Source organism: Tamandua tetradactyla, chromosome 7, assembly GCF_023851605.1.
Source record: "Tamandua tetradactyla isolate mTamTet1 chromosome 7, mTamTet1.pri, whole genome shotgun sequence".
Classification (NCBI taxonomy): domain Eukaryota; kingdom Metazoa; phylum Chordata; class Mammalia; order Pilosa; family Myrmecophagidae; genus Tamandua; species Tamandua tetradactyla.
Genome location: NC_135333.1, coordinates 127031239 through 127050261, shown reverse-complemented (window position 1 = coordinate 127050261; position 19023 = coordinate 127031239). Strand labels below are relative to the sequence as shown.

The window sequence follows — 19023 nt, the reverse complement described above, 5'->3', positions numbered from 1 at the left end:
ACTGTATTTATAGCAATAACATATAAATATGTCAACCACTTCCTTTTAAAAGTTGCTTGTAAATACAATGTATTTCTTTTATTATCTATGAGTAGATAATTTTCACAGTTTAATGTATAATATGGGCATGGTTCGTAATAAAATATTTGAGCAAATATGAGAAAAGCATATCAATCCAATAGTCAAGTAAATAACTTCTGGATAGAAAATTTAGTTATAAATTATTTGAAAAATAATTTAATAATTACTTAAAAAGTGTAATAATAATTTCTGTGAACTCCAAGCACTGCTCAAACACTGTATATGGCATGATGGAGGCAGACAGATATAGTCTGACGAAAAATACATAAATAAGTAGGTAGACAGACGAGCAGACAAACAGATGTCCAAGTCATAAAGAAAAGTCTTTTGAGAATCTAATGTAGTCTTAAGAGACTGTTCCTTTTCCCTCTATCCTAAGAACCAGAAAATTTACTTTCAGTGCTGAGTGGGACATTAATTATTTCATTCATTTAGTCAGTAATTGGAGACCTACCATATTATATACAGTTCGGTGTAAGTTTAGTGCTGGGTTAAAAAAAAAGAAAGAATATGATGTGGTTTTCCCTCACTCCATAGTATGGGAAACAGGTTCCTAAGCATATAATACTAATCAAATGTGCTAAGTATTACAAAAGGAGTGGATTAAGGTCCTTTAAAAACAATTAATGCATCCTATAGGACTGTAGCATAACATTATAGAGGAAGTGACAATTGAACTGCATCTTATAAAACAAGAAATTAGAAGTTTGATAGGTCATTTCAGATACAAAAAGCAGAATATTCAAAGGTGTATATTTTTGATGAAGGCTGGCAAATGATGGGCCCTGAATCACTGGGTGAATGATCAGAAGGGAGAGGAATTGAGACTGAAAATATAAGGCTGTGCCTGACTGTAAAAGGGCTTTATAGGCTATGCTAAGTATTACAAAAGTGAGGGTGCGGGGGTAATTAACATAGGATTGTAACATGGGAGAAATATGATTAGAGTTGTTCTTTAGTGAAACTGCTTTATGACAATGCGGATAATTTTTAAAAAAGAGAGAGAAGAGCTGTGAAATGGTTCAGGTGGAACGCATTCAAGATTTCTAAGCAGGGGTAACAGGAATGGAAAAAAAATGTCACATTCAAAAGATATATCTAAAATCTTAATAATCTGGTGAAAACTTAGATCACACAGTAAGAAATGTCAAGAATGCCCCTGAAGTTTCCAACGTGGAAGACTGGGAGGATATTACTGGATTTGTACCAAAGGCTATGTGCAGGCAGTGGTTGTGCAGATGGCAGCTGAAGAGAACACTCTGGGGTAGAGTTTTAGAGCTGGAAATCATCATCTTAGAAAGGAAGAGCTGAAATTCTGAAGTCAGATATGAAGTCAGAGATTTGAGAAATAAACAGTGTTATGTGAGAGGAAGTAAAGGAAGAATCTGAGAAGTAGACAAAAATAGGATGAAGATTGTCACCTGTATGAAAGAGGATGGGAACTCTGTAAATGTGATGGGATTTATGCAGAGAAAGTCCTTATACCTAGTCTTCTCCTGAAGCTCTGTGAGCAAAAAATATGTCATTACGGAAAGGTAAAGAATCTTTCCTCAGAAGGCTAAAGTTTCTCTCTAGAAAAGTTAATTGAGAAACACCAGATACAAAAAGATAAAAATCAAAAGACAAGGACATACACACATATAGAATAGAAAGACAACTGCGTGATAACACATAAATGCATTTGTATTTGTACAGGAAATCTAAACAGTGGTCTCTCAAACTTTACTTCTGAAAAAATTCAATTAGATGTTTATCTAATTAATCACAAAATAAATTAATGGACTTTCTTCATCATTGAGGTTGTGACATTATGCCAGAGAAAATTACTTCTGGTTTAATTCACCAATTGCGCATAAACTCTCCTGGGTTCCAGGTCAGTGTATGAAGCATAGCATGCTGTAAGAGATGTGCGATCTATGGGGAACTGTAAGATTGGCTTCGTTTCTAAAGAAGAGAAAGTTTTATTTACAGGACAACTCAACTGTGAAACTGAAATAATAACATGAATTAATTTATACACTGCGCATAAAGGTCAAGTACTTTCAACAACTACGCTCTGTGTTCTTGAGAGTAGGAAATAAAACTATATAAAATAATATTTATTAATGTCATAAGAGGAAAGTTTCTTGTTGGTACATCAAACCCCCATTTAATACATATCCAAATGAAAAATTTAAACCTATTTCATTCAGTGGCAAAAGAATTTAAATTGTCCAGGGCACAATCTAGATCCCTTTTGCTTTTACCAGACATTTTCTCTCAGCTGTGGGCCAGAAAGTTCAGAGGCAAAATAATCAAAGGAAAAGTGAGAAGGAACTTGGATTTCAGAATTACTCTTAGCTCAGAATGTATTCTAATACGGTGATAGCTAGTCATTTCTGTGACAGTGTGGGCAGCTGTTGAATAAGTGGAAGGACTCTCAAGCTTGGATTCAGGGTTTCCGTTTTTGAGTCCAGGCTATACTATATTTGTTATGTGACTGTGAATGAGTCACTCAAATCCCCTGAGCCTCAGTTTTATTGATCTGTAAAATGGAGAGAATTTTCTCATTGGTCTGCCTCACTGGATTAATGAGATAAATCAATTAAAGCATTATTCATTTTTGAGTTAAAGGTGGCCTGGAAATAACCCAAACCATAGCTGGATGTACTCATTTGTGGGGAATGAAACTGAGACCATATCTTCAATTTTAAGTCATATGTTGTTTTTTTTTTCTTTAAATGAAAGGAAAACAAACGAACAAAACCACACACATATTCAGGAGCTTAAAAGGAACCCAGAAAAAAATTATTCCTTGAAATGTTTAAGATTTGTTCCCAGATACTCTTTTTCAAAACTTTTATGATTTTACTTCTATAACGTGGAATCATACTTACTAGCATATTATTCTTTTGTCTCCTTCATGGTCTGCCCACATAATACAGTGTTTCACATACAAGAGGGTCTCAGTAAATATACGAAAAATTGAAACAGGAAAAATTTCAGATGTGAAATATTACACATAATATGGCCCAGTAGATATAATTGTTTTAGAAAAAAATATGTCTCGGTAATAATTCTATCATTCAGATATATCTTTCTATACATGAAATTATATAATAAAATCTTTTCCCAAACTGCAAGTTGTTTTGTTTCTGTCTCACCGGTCTGCATAAGGCATATCTGTCAATGCCTGCATTTCTTTCAATTTGCTTCTCAATAGTGATGAAGGCACATACCTACACAAGCATATGCTCATCTAGACAGTAGCACAGCAACATATAAGTAGGTCAATAATAATATTTGAACATGTAATTATATAGATATTTCCAATGTTGGCTTACCCTTCATTAAAGATAGCTTTTCAGCTCACTTCATCTGTCTTTACCTTTTCTGAGCACACAATACACTCTCGAGTACTCGGCAGGCATAGAGTAGATTTAGACCACCTTTTCACTCTGAGTGTACAATGTGATGATGACCAAGGCATTAATTACACATTTATTTCAACCAGAAGAATCAGAGAACACCAAGGCATGTGTGCTTGAAAGGTAGAATGGAAAAAGCAGGGAAAGTTATAAATTTGAGGAAATATTATAAAATGTAACTAAAATACACAGTTTTCTCAAAACAAGGACAAATTTCCATCGCTGAGTTAACATGAAGAGGTATTACTCTGTGTACCATCCCTTCCCCCACCCCAAAAAATCATGGATAGAGTAAGAGAATCACACTTTTCATAGCTTCTATAAAAGTGAAACCTTGAAAACTGCTATTTGTATACCTTAAAACATGAAACAAACCTATACTCCTATTTACACCATATATCCAAGAGGTCTCTTTTGCACCAAATCTAAGTTTTAACCAGATGTTAAGAGAGGTATTAAAGGATTACTGATTTTGTTAATCTGATATATTCTCAAGGATTAACTGCATTAATCAATTTCAAATTATTTGTCCTATCAATTAGTATCATAGTCCAAGATCAGTCAGTAATATGTGGTAACTTGAACAGACTCAGACAAGGTAGTGTGAGAACAGGCCTATGGTTCTAGAAGTTGAGTCAATATTTCAGGAAGAGTAATCAATGGGGGAACACTCTGTGTAGATTCCAAAAGACACTGTTTCACCTCTAAATGAGATTGTAATCTAACAGTGAAATGAAAACTGTTCGTCAGTACCATGTAATAGTTAATCACACTCAGACAAGGCAGCATGAGTATGGGTCTATGGTTCTATAAGTTGACTAAATATTTCAGAAAGAATAAGCAGTAGGAGAACACTGTATATTACAAGAGACATGGTTTTACCTCTCAAGGATGCTGTCATCTTGAAAAGAAAAACTAGCAGCTTGACAATTCTGGGACACAAAGAATGGGACATTCAAATCATATTAAATATTAGAGGTCAAATGACAATCATTAGCAATAGTTTGGAAGAGCCCATAGCATGGTTCAAAAGTTGGTCCAACGGGGCTTGAATGTATGATGGGTAACAGCCTGAAGGTCAGGCAAGCTAGAAGTCACCATGGCGATATTCCACTGTGGGGTATCAGGAGTTCAGTTTAAGGGTTAAAGTGTTCTACCTCCTAGGGTAAGAGATTACAAAGACAGGTCCCTAACACTCAGAAGGCACTGGGGAGCTGTAACATTTCTATACTGGTAAGCAGTATATGGAACCAGGTATAAACAGGACCTTTAATAGAGGAACATGGGATTGGAGAAATCAAGCTCTTGAAGGCAGACATTTAACTAATAAAAATGGATGCTTAGACAGTAGATGTTCAGACTCCGAAATGTCAATGACAGTGCACCAGGTCTTACATATGACTTGTCAAGAAACACCGGTAAAAACCAATCGTCCAGTTGTCAGTAAAACAGCACCAAACCAGATTGTGTTTGGGCTTGTTAAATACAATCAGTGGGGCAACTTAGCACAGCTAAGAAAGTACAAGGGCTATAAAGCTCAGCTACTGGGCAGGCCACAGTGGCTCAGCAGGTAAGAATGCTTGGCTGCCAAGCCCAAGGACCCGGGTTCGATTCCTGGTGCCTGCCCATGTAAAAAAAGAAAAAAAAAAAGCTCAGATGCTGGTGTGAAACGTAACTGTTTTTAAAAAGTAATATTATGAATAATAAAAACTATACATATTTCTTTCAGTTTAGTGAACTTCTGTGCATAGTTTCATCTGTTTCTAAATAATAATCTCATATGCTTCCCTTTTGGGATTTGTTCTTAATGTATATTTGATTTCTGTTCCTCACAAATGCTTGCCTCCTACTTTATTCTCTGCCAATTTCCTACTTTCTGGTCCTTGCAGTGGATACCACACCCTTTATTCTATCCTGTCATCACAGGGGTAAAAAGTAATATGGACATTGCTCTTTTTGCAAAACCAAGAATAGAAAGTGATTAAAGGGAACTTTAACCATCAACTTCAGGCTGATGGAAATACTAAGAGAAATTACGTAATTTCTAAATAGCCCTAGGGCAATGTGTGTGTTCCAAATACTTAGGCAAGTTCACTTAGCTGATGCCTATCTCCTCAATACTAACTCTAATGTAGGCTATATTGGGTTGTCTTCATATATAATCTTTCATAAACACATATCAATATAAATCCAATAATTACTAAGGCTTTCAGAGGAAAATATTTTAATATAAAGCAATGGATAATTTGCAGGTTGATCTGATTTGCTTTGTATAACATACAGAGTTCATTATGTATGTAAAATTCAAAATAATATAAATAATCAAATATTCTCCATAAGCAGGAACCTATGGTCACAAGAAATTGAAACCCACTCAACTCAATAAGGAAAAGGGAGAGGGAAAAAAATACAGAATCAACATAGAACTCAAATGCAGAGGTAAGGTATTACCAGGTAGCTGGCCCCTCTGTTGTATAGGGTCCTGAATAGCTCAGATCCTAACAGAACGGTCTGTATTAAAATGTGAAATCTGGGGTTAGAGTGTTCAGATACAAACACTATCTAACTTCATGCCCTCTGGTGTATTATTTAATATCTGGGTGCCTTCGTTCATTTTTAAATGGAAGTATTAAAGTATTTCTCTTATATGCGTAGATTAAACAAGACAATACATATAAAGTATTTAGGACAGTGCCTGGCTCATAGTAGGTACTCAATAAATGTAAATGATCATTATAATATTATTAAAATTGCTTGTTTTGTACATATGCTCCATTCTCCTCTCTGCCTTTTGCAAATGTGCTGACAGAGTCATCAGCTCGGAGTTTAGACCTTATAACTCCAGTTCCCACTATTCTGATTGACAGGCTTTGATTTACTCAGCCTATGTCATGTGATATACACATGGCTACCTTCACTGGAGATGCAGGTAGAGAAGATTCCCTTAGAATCTGTGAACAGGGAAACAAAGACCTATCTTTCTGGTATGAATTTTCTAATTCATAAATTGATTAAAATGTAAATAATGCAATGAATGCAAATCAGAGGCATTTTTCCTCTCATCATGGTCTTAAAATAAACTTAAAAAAAAAATGGAGGTAATTAAGAAAAAATGACCTTTCTTGTAAGGTGATGATTTCTGAATCCAACAAACCTTCAAATTGAAGCTGGATATTCTTTTCAAGGATTCAGTAAGATCAATTAATTGAATGAAATATTGGGTTAAATAAACTCTAAGTTTGTTTGTATGATCCAATTTATGTAAAGGGATTGTGTTATATAATCCATGATACCAAACTGAAATGAAGTCTTCAATGCAAATCTGAAATTTAAATTCTCTTTTATTTGAATTCTACAAATCTGGAAAGAAAAAGGGCATTTATGCCTTGTAAACAGACTAGGTAAAGGCTAAATGATCATTTTGAAAAGAAAGTATTTGGCAAAATCTTTATGTTAAAGCGAGACGTTATCTAAAAGATTACATGCTCACTTTCAATTCATCCAACCTGTAGAGATTTTTAGGGTAGTTGAAATGCAAAATAAATCCATTGAGATTTCCCTCATAAACATGCACTGTAAGTGGGAATATGTGAGGATAAAAAAATCATAAAATTATACCAACATAAAATTGCACAGAAAACACAGTCAATTTCCAAGTCAAACATCACTTCTACTATCAAAGATATTTATTATACCAAAATTTCACTAGAGATGTTTTCACATCCAATTTAAAAAGTGGGTTGTGTCCATGGAGGAAATAATGGTATCAATGATCAAAAGTCATAACCAGTTCTCTTTGGAAGTTCTTGATTTTAATATCTATGTGTATTTTAATACCAATGATCAAAAAGAGATTTGTCACATCAGTGTGATTATTGAGCAACTAAAACTAAATGTAATGCATTTTGGAAATGGAAGGGAATATTCTACTTTAAAAGAATTTGTTTTGCATAATGTTTATCTTCATTACAGGAAGTTTAGAAGGAAAAATTATAGTGTACTGTTTTAATAGATGAGCAAGCAATCAAAATTTAGGAAAGTTGCTTAAGTGACTTTTTGATCCCATTAATGAATACAACTATATTTTTAATTTAATAGACGTCAGTAATGCTAGAAAGAGTGAAATGAGATTACATGGAAATGTAACTGGTAATAAAAATTACTAAGGATTAATATTTTAAGTCTATAATACATAGCAATTTATGTTGGCTAGCCATTGTAGCTTAACAAAATATTTGAGTACATGGTATATGTAATAAAGCTTTAGAATATGTAAAGAAAAATGACATAGGGATGCTGGCAAGGTTGTATGTTCTGTGAAGTCTATCTGGCAGATAAGCATATAATGTATGAATAATCAAGCAATGTAATGCTATGGCTACAAATAACAATGTTATGGCTACAAAAGGAAAGGTAAGAATTCAAGTTACAAATGTCAAGGAATTGTTTGAATTTTTTTCTTAATATCCTGCATTATACCCTAAATGTCTTTGCCTATGAAGCAATGAACCTCAGGATTTCACAGAATAGAGTAAGAACAGTAAAATAAATGTTTCAGTAACTAAGAGCTTTTACCAGCAAAGGAGTTAAAAATTTTAGAATATCTCCATGTACACAGTATAGGAAGAAACAAGATATCAGCAAAATAAATGCTTCCTCTAACAAATAAAAGCCCAAGGTTTGGGAAGACAGAGTGATACTATGTGGCATAATTTTATTCTTGGCCTGGTAGCTTAGTCTTTCTCTCCCTCCCTCGCCATTTTGGCACGTCCGGTTCTTCTAGGCCTCTGAATTACAAGCCTCACCGGCGACTAGTGATGATGCAGTCTTATCTCTTTAACCCTATTGGTCTTCTCCTTAGTCCTCCACCTACCCAACATCCACTGCTACAAGTACACTCAGGAACAGCATCTCTATGGTCACAGTCACTCATCCGTCCTCCCTGTGTGATTGGCTACCCTCCCCTGGAGGCCACGCCCTAACTCCACCTCTCCTCAAACTGTATATAATCCAGGGCTCGCTGAGCCTCGTGGTCTTTAGCTACTGGCGGCCGTGGCATAAGCGTCTACCAACAATAAAGCTACCTCGCTTTATGCCTTAACTGACTTGGCCTTCAGTCCTTTAGACCCGCAGCAAGGTCTCCTGCGTGCGCCCCTTGGACCCAGACCCCCGGCTCGAGCCCCTTTTCTGCGTGCGGCAGTGTCGTCTAGCAAGCAGTGAGAAGCTGAGGAGTAGAGGTTCCCTGATAGCTTAGCGGTTGGGCAAAACCGCAATACTACTACAAATAAATGAAATAATCATAGAGATGTGGTAAGTGCCCATTTATTCCCTAACGAGGAAGTAAAATTTAAATTATTTTATTGCGTTTACTAGGCCATTCTATGACCCCAAGTCTCAACAACTAATTCCTATACAATGATTCCATTCATCATTTTGATATTATTATTATTATTATTATTATTATTATTACATCAATGCTTAACAATTTAATAGCTCATATGATCTTGATGTTTGTCATTTAATTATGAAGACAAGGATAGTGGCTACCTACATTGATGTGCATTGTGAAACCTGAGACAATGGCACATGTATAAAAAGCTCTGAAAACAAAACACAAATGTAGGTATTCTTCGGACACTTTGTCTATAAAGACGAAAGTCTTTCCTCAAGGCAATGTTTCTTAAGTAATACTCCATAAAATTCCAATACCATAAATTCCCAACGAAAATGCCATCTGTAATGAAACAAGTTTGGAAAATTTTGAACAGGTAAGTATGGTCTGTACATAGGCTGTGAATCAGTGCCTAGTGGCTAGCTAAGATCAAGTAGCATTTGATAAGCATATTAATGATGAATGAGAAGTATACATATACTTAATAAGAAGAAAACATTATGCTTTTACAAATTTTATGAATGTGCACTAATTTGAGTAACACATTCACCTTATTAAAAACTTGCAAAAAAGAACAAACAATAATATATGCAGATTAAATTTTTTATTCCATATTTGATAGAGAAATGGGCCCTACAATAATGGCAAAAAAATAGAAAAGATATCATCCTCATACCATATAGTAACTCAAAATAAGACACACTGGATAAATCTAGCTTAATTATTTAATAAAATTAGCCAGCCACCTATCCAGAATGCATTTATGGCACAACATATAACAATTAAACCTATGAAACCTCAATCATCTTAATTCTCAGGCAAATTATGATTTTTTAACTGGGTAATGATTCTAGAAAATATGCTATTAATTGTAATAAAGGATACAAGCTCTAGTTACACTTTAAGTAACTAAATGTTGGAGAAACTGTGGAAAGAAATGTCACATATCTTAGCTCTCTTCATATAACTGGCTTATTGTAGAAATGGTGGAATTCCTACACTCTCATTGGCCTATATTTTTTCCTCCAGAATAAAAGTAACCCAATTCTCCCTTCTAATTCTACTGAACATTCCTTATTTTTTACCCTCATGAACAACTGGATTGAGAAAACTGAGTAACAAAAGAATAAGTGAACAAAAGGCTAGAATCAAGCAATCTTTAAGAAGGTAATGGGATTATTTTTGCACCACAAAAAGCAAACAAAGGTAACTTAAAATTCAATTCAGAAAATATTTTTGTATTTGTAAAAATAATCTAATGATATTTTTCCCTGAAAAAATAAAATATCTCTTAAAATTTAAAATAAATTCTGGAAAAAATAAAGGCTTATTATTATTAATAGAAGATAAGTGCCAGGGCACTTTCAGTAACACCAGAATATCTGAGCTGTATGGTGAATGTTTTTGTTATTATTGTTCTCTAGTTTTATTTCATTTTTCTTAGTCAAGATAAAATGTTTTCGTCAGAAGCAAAAGAAAGAACTCCCACAAAATGTTATTTAGGTATAATTAAGGTGCTTCCCACTGTCAGTAAATACTTTACTAAGTGCCCCCAATTCTTCCACTATAAGCCAACTAAAATACTATATAATGAAATCTCTATCTATGTGTTGATAAATAAAGGTTACAGGCCCAGGGAGATAAAAGAACAAGTCAGTTACTTTAGGTATCATGCTGTTGCTGTTAGGTTCCCATGACTATTATTTGCAGTTTCCCCTTCCAGTAAAACTGAAGGGCATTTCAGGGACCAGTCACCAGGTCCTGGCCAGAGTCTGTGCCAAGATCCAACAGAGTCAAGTCCAGGAGCAGGAACCAGGCCACTGCCCACGATGAGGCAACAAGCAGCCTCCAAAAGGCTCATCTTTTTAGACTTTCTGGCTCTTTAGAGTTTGCAGAGATAAATCCTCAACTCTAAAAAAGGTGAAGTCCAGAAAATATTGTCAGCAACATGAGTGACTTTATGGTAGTTAAGTCATTGTCTCAGCAATACGCCACAGGCAGATTTCAGGGGCAATGGAAATACCATCCATGATACTTCAAGACAGAAACTAATTATCAAAGTTAGTGATGCCTAGAAACGTCACTGTATGTGATAACAATTGCATGACCACACAGTGTACTACTGGTTTCACAGCAGCAGCAAACACAGCATCTGAACCTTAGCAAATGTGGCATATACTTCCCTTCATACATGAGTTTTCGACCTTATTACAAAATTCCTCTTATAAGAGAAAGTGAAGAAAAGGCAATGGCAAAGGATGGAAGGGGAAGGTTGCTTTAGTAGCCACTGTCATATTTAAAATTCAAATTACACTGAAAAATTGGGGAACTATGTTGTTGCATGTGTTTTTAATTTAAGACCTCTAGGAATTTCAGACTTCTCAGGAATGCAGAAAAGAGATGCCTATAAGAGCAAAGAATATAAGATTTTAAAAAATAAAGTTTGATTTGATTCTTTAGTGAAATAAAGAATCATGGCTTCAATTACCTCATTTTATTCTAATGTCTTTTAATAACATAAATAATATATTAGAACCACTTTCTATGAAACCATCAATTTTGTGAAAAAAATCCTTTCTATTTATCATATTTGTTTATTTCAGCAAGGATTTTAACAAAATTACTAGTCACAATCCTTGCATGTTTGAATTTAAATATTTAGTTTGGTTCTTTTGTGAAAGGTATCTCATGCATACCTGATTTATGTAATTCTTATTTGAATCGTGGTCTTCCACTCTTGGTTTTAGTAAACTAGAACTTAAATACTGTAGATTGTACTTGGCCTGTCCACAAAAGGTATTCAATCAACAGTAGAGGATTTCCTGTTTTCCCCATCAACTATCTCCTATAAATCATTATTTAGTTGATAGTAAGTATCTGCTTACCTGATATTTTTCTCACATCTCCTTAATTGGGTATCTTTTTGGAATAGAGGAAGAGATAGTTTAATTGCAATGCATAAATTAGATTACATCTCATCAACTCCAAACTGTAAAGTTCCATTCACATTTCTAAAAGTATTAAATATCATAAAAACTTGATAAACAAGACACCTAACAATAATTTGTTATACTGTTCACTGCAACTTCTTCACATTTTAAATGTGTTACCTCAACAGTGTATTTTGGAGTTATGTTTTACTTTGTAGGAAACATATTTTTAAACATGTGTTAGAATTTCATCATAGCACCATCTTCAAGGTTCCTATGGATCAGAGTTAAACTACTTATGATGAGGGACTTCCTAAATCCATTTAAAATGGGTTTAAAACGGGTTCTGAAATTGAACTTCAAATCATAATGAAGTTCTGGTATTTTAATGAACCAATATTACTAAGATTTTTTTTAGATATGAATAGTCTTTCTTATTAACGTATAATTGGAACTGAATATACCTTTTCTGTATATTATAATTGTAATAACATTATATTATATATTATAATATATAAATATATCATAATAAAGCATAACCAAGTACTCAAAAAAGAGCCAAACAATATTCAAATCCCAATTATTTAAACACAGTCTTAAATCAATAATGTTACCTATGTCTACCTGAGTTTTTGGTAATAACTTCAGTCACAACAATTCACAGGGTTAACTCTCCTGAAAGAGCATTATAAATGGGGAAGAGTGGCTAAATAAAGTATAACCAACATCCTGCCCTTTAAATATTTCCTTTAAGACTCTGAAGTATGTTTTTCATAATCAAAACTGAATTTTTAAATTAAAAGTACAGAATCCTAACTATTTCTCTTCTATTTTTCCTCATCCATTCCCTCTCCTAGGAATTGTGTGTACTAAGAATCCCCCTTGACAGATAACACAGTGTAGAGAGGAGAATGTGACTGTTAGTAATAGAGTTTTGTTACCTAAACCAGAGAAGCCAACAGATTCTACATTTCCATCCTAAACTGGTGACACTGATTGACACATTATAGGGTTACTGAGGCTGTCAGATGATGATTCTGATGATGTGAGCTGGTGAGTATCAAGTTCCCAGGACTATATCACTGGCTCATAAATAGGAGCAAGTACTTAATTGCTTTCTCTTTCCCCTTTTCCAATTCCCACAATCTGAGAGTATAAAACTTTTGGCCACCGAGAGTACCAAAAAGTTATATATTTAATGTTAGATTTTCTGGACCACAGGTCATTATCTGAATGTGTGACTGAGCCAGAATTAAGTATTACTGTTTCAAGACAAAGGCTTGTAAAAATAAGAGACCTAATAAAATGGAGAGCAATTTAAAATAACTTGTAATCTAAAAACATTGGTTGGCATATTCACACAAATGAAAGTTATAAAAAATTATGCATGCAGGATAACAAAGACTAAAATTTTATTTGACAAATATCAACCAGATACCTACAATTCTCTTATTTGGACCATAAACTCATGTGTCAAAAAAAATATGTATAATAATTTTGAACATAAATACAGAATTATGCTAATTGAACAGTTATAATTCGGTTTATAAGCATTTAAAATATGATATTTTTAAAATTGGTGACATCTATTTAAGTGTCTACATTTTGAGAACAAAATGAAATAATAGGATACAATAACATCTACATTATTGATAAAATACAAAATAAAGGCAATAAAAGTTTCTACTGTCTCCTCACTGAAGCAGATTTTTCTTATATTAATAGCATATATTACTTAGAAAATCCATAATAAAAAAGGAAAAATTTTTAGATGAGCTTTAGATCTGGTGCCTCCTGTACCAGGCCTTAACTGTGTATAATTAATGTTCTCTTATTGGCCCAAGTGGCCAGGTTACCCTGCACAGGGATCCTAATGTGGCCCACAGGGGACGGATATACACTTTCTTAGACTCCCTGCAACTTCCTCTGAATCACTCACCTTTTCCTAACTACTACTAATAATTCTGCTACGTCCATTAGTAATATGTAAACAGTTCAGCAGTATCTGCCCCCTTGTAAGTTCAGAAAAAGAAGATATTAAGTTCCATTGATTCTTCCTTTCCCTCTGAAAGAGAGCCTCCATTGTTAGGAAAATGCCCTGCAGCACTTTATTACTACTTCAAAGACACTATGTTGCAAGTAACTGAGACCTATTATGAATATTAGGAAGGGACACTACAGAAAAAGAAGGGGAAAAAAAGAAAACTGCAAAAGATTGAATATGAAGAGGCAAAGAAAAGAGAGAAAAAAAGTTATGGGTAGAAAGAGAGAAAGAAAACAAGAGTGCAAGTTCCAAAAATGTCAGTATTGTCAATAAAAATTTGCAGAAGCATTTGTAGTGCAAGCTGACTCAACTTTTAAAAATATAGTACAGTGCTTTTAATAGAAAAGAATTAAGTCACATGATGGAACAAAGTGGCACACTTTTCAAAATTTCTGAAAGCGCATTCCAATCTATGTCCCTAGCTCCAGAAGTTTCTCAGTTTAAAAGAGTCAACTTCTTGGTCATACCAAATAAAGAAGATCCACTTACACTAGTCTTTTAGCCTAACTTCCATTATTATATCCATTGTTCCGTAGCGTTTTTTTCCTAAAAAACAGGAATAATAACATCTATTTCACTGGGCTATTTTAAGTTTTTAATGAGATAATGTATGAAAAGCTCTTGGCAGAGAGTGCTGGCCCTTAGTTCTGTGCTCAGTATCTAGTACTTGTTATAAGTACTGATTAGCAAAACTTAATAGTGCAGTCCAGTTTGCAGGGCATATTGGGAAGGTAGAAATAACAGAGGAAAAACATAGTCTCTGCTCTCAATGAAAAATACACAACTTGACAAAATGTACATATTAGAATCAGCAGCTTTCCACTGGGACTACAAAGATTATTTAATATCATAGGCTGCTGAGTGAAATCAAAATCTTATTTTTAAATAATTCATCAATTGATTCAAATTCCCTAAGTTTAATAATTCCTATTTACATGAGTAATTTTTAAATGTACACTTAAAGAAAAATAGCACATGTATTATATATAATAATGCAATCCTTGTACTACAGCAGAATCTCATATTTAACCACGTGCAACAAAAGGCTTATCATTTTGAGTTTTAAAGCAGTTAAAGTGATCATTTTCCCTCTACACACAACCAAAGACTATCAATTACTCAGCTCCAAAACAAATTCCACTTCTTCCATTAAAGCTAATTTTGATTCCCCCTACCCCTCCCCTCCACCCCAATCATTTATATAAAGTCTTCTGAAATTTGCTGAGCAGAATTCGGCAAAGTTTTAAAAGTGCCAGATATTAATTATTTTAGGCCTGGCAGCCTACATCGTAACTATTCAATTTAACAGCTACACTCTGAAAGAAGTCACATAAAATATGAAAACAAATGAACATGGCTCCCTTCTAATAAAACTTTATTTACAAAAACAGGCAGCAGGCTGGATTTGACCCACAGGCTATAGCTTGTCAGCCTCTGCCCTAGAGGATAACTGTTTGTTAACATTTATTTTGACATTTAATACTACTCGGGCTTGTACCTTTAACTGGTAAATATAGCATCTCTCTGAAATTAGTTTCCTCAAGGTTATGAAACATGTCTTATATTTTGTGAGGCCTCTAAGCATTGTTACATGACATAGCAATGCTTAATTATTTACTGATTTAAATTAATGTGAGATTTGGGGGGAAGAGCTAGTTGCCATTCGCATTTTACCTGCATTGAAATAATTTCTAAGTCATTGACCTTGGGAATGTTCTTGGGCAGCCTCATATCACTGAGTCTATTCTCCCTCTCTATTAGTGAATATAATTTATTTTATATGGTAATCATGAGGGCTAGAAAAAAGACATGCAAAGGGGTAGACACATATGAGGCACCTAATAAGTGGTATCAGTGATTATATTGGCATATGTTTTTTGTCTTTAATACGAACAAACATCACTAAGCAAACATAACAGAATGATTATTATCTTCGTCTTTGTGGCAGCTTTTAAATTTGCTTACATGCATTATTATACCTCAATGGAAAAATAAAGAATTTCCATCTTAAAATTCCCTGGGGATGTATTCTCACATGATGATATTAATTTTGTAGCTAAAAGGAAAATTAAGCATTTTGCAGCAGCAATGCCAATATACTTGAGTATTTTCTTATGTGCTAAAAAGAAAACCACAGAGAAGTTTGTCTGTATTGGAAAGACCTATATAATTCTGTCAATTTTTTTCCTACATTTCTTACTTGGCCCAAGTTGTGAAAAGCAATATTATAAGTCCTAAATACTTATGCACAGAAGGAAATTCCACAAGGAATAAATAGGAACTGCCTTAAAACATGCTAAAAGTATAGGCAGCAATATAAGATAACTGATTACAAGCAACATTTATTGGTTACCTGTATTTTTTAGTTAACTCTCCACAACAATCCGACAAGATAGGTTTTACTAAGTATTTTCATTTTTTAAAATGAGGAAACGTGTTTTGATTCTCAGATAGTAACAGGTCATTAGCTTCTCTAAGCTTCCTATCCTAGCTTGGTTCCCCACACTCCCTTCAAACAGTAGTTAAGGGTTTTTTGTTACTGCTGACTGTGTTTTAACAGAGCCAAAATCATTACCCTCAGCTAATCTTTTACTTCTTTTAACATTCTCAAACATATTTCCTCCAGAATCTCTTAAAGGACACTGCAGCACTGAGTATTTGAAAATACCAATACTGAAGCGGCACATAATGGTGAACAAATTCAAATCCAGAACCCTCCACAGACAAGATGTATAATCTAGGGCAAGAGACTTAACCTTTCCATGTCCCTCATCTGTAAAGAGGGGTAATGCTAATGTCTCCTCATAATGTCTGGAGGATTAAATTAGTTAAAACAGGTAAAAGGTGCCTGGAATATACAAGTGTTTAATAAACCAAGCTGTTTTTACTCAAAGGTATCTCTATAACTTTATGATTATGTACTACTTTTTGCAACAGTATCCCTAAACATATTTATCACACACATACAGCATGTTTTTTATTATACTAGCTATAGCATTCACCCTCGTCTCAGTAATTTTTCCTCTTTGTGTGGAAAATGAAAAGCAGAATTATTTCATCAAGTGGCAAATCTCTAATTGTAATCAAAATTTAAATGAACATTCCTTCTTTCCTTCATTCCTGTCAGTGCTTTATTCATTTTTTGCATTCATTACACTGAAGGCCACAGACAGAAAATGTTCAGCCCTGAGATGACAGTGAGATGTTCTCAGAGGTGAATACCTATAGACATCATCTCTTACCTTCTGACTTCACCTGACAAGAAAGAGTGTTAATGACTAGCTTGTGTGACGAACAACAGTTCAAATATTCATATTCATAAACACTCATTATCAAGAATGATCATCCCTGAAATAGGCTATGCATTTCTGGACTTTTTTTAATCACCAGTACCTCTAACAGACACACAAAAAAGAGCTTAATCAGGTTACATAAAGAACAGACAAAAAACCTGAAAATGTTAAATTGACAGGGAAAACATATGTCACCACATATTTTCAGACTGTTAATCAGCTGAAATAGGAAATTATCTTGTGCAGCCCCAGAAAGCTGAGTAAGGACCCTGAGTAGAAGCTAGTGGAATTTAGTCACAAATGGAACTGCCTTTTCAAAAGATGAAATGGCTTAGTGTGTACATGTAAACAGCAGGGGGTGATTTATTAAAGAAGATGAAGATAATAAAGAAACAATACATAAAACTGAAAACAAATTGTGCTCTAACTTCCTTGTAATTGCATACTCCACTAAAGTGCTATTGGAGATGTAACCATAGATACGTTACTATTCCTCATGTACAGAAATTTGTTGTACATTGAGGAACTAATGACATAGAAAGCCACTGTAATGTCAAAAACAAATGCAGTGTTACTAATATTTTGGAAAAGTTTCTTCTAGTGATCCAGAAGCTTCAGGGGCTAGTTGAATATGGTGTTCAGGCTCAGCTCTGAAGTTAAGGTTATAACAACAAAAAAAGAATAGCATGGAGATTAGAGCATTTCAGGACAAAAGAGGAGCAGGGCCAAAGGTAGAGCGGCAGGAAACAGTATGAATGTGAATGAGGCTCAGAGAATAGTTCAATCTGAGTTGAGTGTGGATGGTGGCAGTGGGAGATGAATCTGGAAAAGCTTTGGAATTACCTCATGCAGGGAATGAAATGTCATTCCTTGGGCCTCGGTAATGGGAGTCAGTCAGTATTATTTTCAAGTAGTAAGGGAAGTGTGCTTCAATAAGAGTGACCGATGGCATGTGAAGAATTAACTAGTAGGGTATGAGGCTAGAGGGGAGAAGACCAACTGACTGACTATGACGTGAGTCTTGGTGGTAGTTTGTCAAAAATGCCTGAACTCTGGAGTGACATCAGAAAAGAAGAAAACAGTGAAAGAAGTATTATAGACGTATAATTTTCAGGTCTTAGAAACTGAATGGGAGAGCCAGAGGTAAGGGGGTCTCAAAAGACCAAAATAATATTAAGGGCAATAAAAAAATGAGGGCAACAGAAGGAAAGAAGACACAGAGGAAGGAAAAGATAAGGAAGGTTCAGACGAAAACACAGGGTGTTGGTGAGGTCAGTATCACAGTGAAGGGGAGCTGTCAAGCAGGCATGTGAAAATGATGGCCTGGACCATTGAGGGAAGGTCAGTGTTGGAGGTAATGACTAAGGAAAAAGGGGAGACCAAGAGTGGATGAGTTTTGCCAATTAAGAGGAAACAGTCAAAAGAAAACCCAAAGAGAAATTGAAGAACACAGAGGTTAGTGATCAAGACGTGAAAAGAGAACTGTAAATGAGCAAATGAACAGTCGGAGAAGTAAGAGGAGAACAAAGGGCTGCACTGGGGCCAAAAAAGTTGTTCGAGAAGCAGCAGGGGCCAACATTGCTAAAGGCTGAGGATACTTCAATGCAAATGAAGATCTGGAGTCTAGGAGGTCAATGATAACCTGATTATGGTAAAGCTAATACCTAACATAATGTAAGAATAAAGAACTCATTCCTTCAAGTCAACATATTTTCATTCAAAATAATTCTCTTCATCCTTTGAGAAAAAAATTGTTATTTGAAGAAAACCTGCTTTCAAGGATAATCCTCTGAAAAATTCTCAATATGATCCTACTGACCAGTAAGTTTCAACCACATGCAGCACCATACTTCTAAGACGTTTATTAATAAGTGGA

At 34.5% G+C, this 19023-nt stretch overlaps 1 protein-coding gene across 4 annotated transcripts in view; it reads right to left on the bottom strand.

Moving 5' to 3' along the window:
* Positions 1-19023, bottom strand: part of SLC16A7 (solute carrier family 16 member 7) — a 188339-nt gene that overhangs the window by 163707 nt on the left and 5609 nt on the right. The window lies entirely within an intron of this gene.